The following is a 3270-nucleotide window of genomic DNA, read 5'->3' as shown; positions in this document are numbered from 1 at the left end:
AACAGGTAACATACCAGGGAAACCCCATACACTTAACAGCTGATCTTTCAGCAGAAACTCTGCAGGCCAGAAGGGAATGGCAGGGTATATTTAAAGTACTGAAAGGGAAAAATCTACAACCAAGATTACTATACCTGGCAAGGATCTTATTCAAAATTAATGGAGAAATAAAAAGCTTTTCAGACAAGCAAAAGTTAAGAGAATTCAGTACCCCCAAACCAGCTTTACAACAAATGTTAAACAGAATTATATAGTCAAGAAGTACAAGAGAAGAAAAAAGATCTACAAAATCAACCCCAAACAATTAAGAAAATGACAATAGGAACATATATATCAATAATTACTTTAAATGTAAATGGATTAAATGCTCCAACCAAAAGACACATACTGGCTGAATGGATACAAAAACAAGACCCATATATATGCTGTCTACAAAAAACCCACTTCAGACCTAAAGATACATACAGACTGAAAGTAAGAGGAGGGAAAAAATATATTCCATGCAAATGGGAAGCAAAAGAAAGCTGGAGTGGGAATCCTCATATCAGACAAAATAGACCTTAAAATAAAGATTACAAGAGATAAAGGACACTACATAATGATCAAGGGATCAGTCTAAGAGGAAGACATAACAATTGTAAATGTCTATACACCCAACATAGGAGCACCTCAATACATAAGACAAACACTAACAGACATAAAAGGAGAAAATGACATTAACACAATAATAGTAGGAGACTTTAACACCCCACTCACACCAATGGACAGGTAATCAAAATAGAAAATTAATAAGGAAACACAAGTCTCAAATGATACATTAGAAGAAATGGATCTCATCGATACCAGGATATCAGGACATTCCGTCCAAATACAGAAAAATACACCTTCTTCTCAAGTGCACATGGAACATTCTCTAGGAAAGGCCACATCTTGGGTCAGTAAAATTTAAGAAAATCTCAGTAAATTTAAGAAAATTGAAATCGTATCAAGTGTCTTCTCTGACAACAACACTGTGAGACTAGATATCAATTACAAGAAAAAAACTGTAAGAAATACAAACGCATGGAGATTAAACAACACGTTTCTAAATAACCAACAGGTTACTGAAGAAATCAAAAGGGAAATTGAAAATTTTCTAGAAACAAATGACAATGAAAACACGACAGCTCAAAATTTATGGGATGCAGCAAAAGCAGTTCTAAGAGGGAAGTTTATAGTAGTACAATCCTACCTCAAGAAACAAGAAAAACATCAAATAGGCAACCTAGCTTTACATTTGGGAAAAGAACAACAACAACAAAAAATTGATAGAAGGAAAGAAATCATGAAGATCCAAGCAGAAATAAGTGAAAGAAATAATAGTAAAGATTTAAAAAACTAAAAGCTGGTTCTTTGAGAAGATAAACAAAATTGACAAACTGTAGCCAAACTCATCAAGAAAAAAAGAGAGAAGAATCAAATCAACAAATTTAGAAATGAAAAAGGAGAGGTTACAACAGACAATCCAGAAATACAAAGGATTATAAGAGACTATTATGAACAACTATATGGCAATAAAATGGATAACCTGGAAGAAACGGACAGATTCTTAGATAAGTTCAATCTTCAAAGACTGAACCAGGAAGAAATAGAAATTATAAACAACTCAATTACAAGCACTGAAATTGAAGCTGTGGGGACCCCGCCTGCCCTGGCGGCGGCACCGGTGCGGCCATGAAGCTGAAGCTGAAGAACGTGTTCCTCGCCTACTTCCTGGTGTCATCGCTGGCCTACTCTAGGCGCTGGTGCAGCTCGGCCAGCCATGTGTCTGCCTCCCTCCCCTGCGGGCAGCAGCAGAGCAGCTTCGGCAGAAGGATCTGAGGATTTCCCAGCTGCAAGCCGATCTCCGTCGCCCACCCCCTGCCCCTGCCCAGCCCCCTGAACCCGAGGCTCTGCCTACTATCTATGTTGTTACCCCCACCTATGCCAGGTTGGTGCAGAAGGCGGAGCTGGTGCAGCCGTCCCAGACCCTGAGCCTGGTGCCCCGGCTGCAATGGCTGCTGGTGGAGGATGCTGAGGGGCCCACCCCATTGGTCTCGGGGCTGCTGGCTGCCTCTGGCCTCCTCTTCACACACCTGGCGGTCCTTTCCCACAAGGCCCAGCGGCTCTGGCCCCGAGGTGTAGAGCAAAGGAACAGGGCCCTGGACTGGCTCCGGAGAGGAGGGGTGCTGTTGGGGGAGAGAAGGACCCACCCCCACCAGGTACCCGGGGAGTCATGTACTTTGCTGACAATGACAACACCTACAGCCGGAAACTCTTTGAGGAGATGCGCTGGACCTGTGGTGTCTCAGTGTGGCCTGTGGGACTAGTGGGCGGCCTTCAATTCGAGGGCCCTCGCATACAGGATGGCAGGGTTGTTGGTTTCCACACGGCCTGGGAGCCCAACAGGCCCTTCCCAGTGGATATGGCGGGATTTGCTGTTGCCCTGTCTTTGCTGTTGGCTAAACCCAATTCCCGGTTTGATGCTACCGCTCCTTGGGGCCATCTGGAGAGCAGTCTCCTGAGCCACCTTGTAGATCCCAAGGACCTGGAGCCACGGGCTGCCAACTGCACTCGGGTTCTGGTGTGGCACACACGGACGGAGAAGCCCAAGATGAAGCAGGAGGAGCAGCTGCAGCGGGGGGGCCGCGGCTCAGACCCAGCTGTCGAGGTGTGATGGTGGCCTTACCCTGCCCACCAGCTCACCAGGCACAGAGCTGTGGGACTGTGCCCCTGGCCCGCCCAGGATGTGGTTTTCCAAGTCCTGACCCCTCAGAGCCAGGAGCGGCCCCTCCACCCCTTCAGCCCCTCCCCTGGCCTGCCATGTGGCACTGACCACAGGCTAGGGACAAACAGCCCTCCTATTGAGCCAGACTGGCCCTGTCTGGGGTGGAGCAGAAAACAGACAGACTCAGGAGGGAGGGCAGCTGAGTCACTAGGTAACTTATTGGGGCTGGGCATGCACTAGGGGGGCTGGAGGAGCTGGGCTGGACCCTCCCCACCTGAGCATGCTGACCCCACCCCCTCCTACCTCCAGAATAAAAACTCAACCTGGCAAAAAAAAAAAGAAAAAAGAAATTGAAGCTGTGATTAAAAAAAAAAAAACCTCCCAAAAACCAAAAGCCCAGGACCAGATGGCTTCACAGGAGAAGCCTATCAAACATTTAGAGAAGAGCTAAAGCCTATCCTTCTAAAACTCTTTCAAAAAATTGCAGAGGAAGGAACCTTTCCAAACTCATTCTATGAGGCCAC

General features: G+C 46.1%; 1 pseudogene across 1 annotated transcript; it reads left to right on the top strand.

Moving 5' to 3' along the window:
• Positions 1714 to 3070, top strand: LOC108636856 (annotated as a pseudogene). Its single transcript, XR_001918616.1, has one exon. The product of XR_001918616.1 is annotated as a galactosylgalactosylxylosylprotein 3-beta-glucuronosyltransferase 3 pseudogene (transcript).

This window comes from Capra hircus, chromosome 1, assembly GCF_001704415.2.
Source record: "Capra hircus breed San Clemente chromosome 1, ASM170441v1, whole genome shotgun sequence".
NCBI classification, from domain to species: domain Eukaryota; kingdom Metazoa; phylum Chordata; class Mammalia; order Artiodactyla; family Bovidae; genus Capra; species Capra hircus.
Note: the sequence above shows the minus strand (reverse complement) of the source record. Positions and strands in the feature narration are given on the sequence as shown.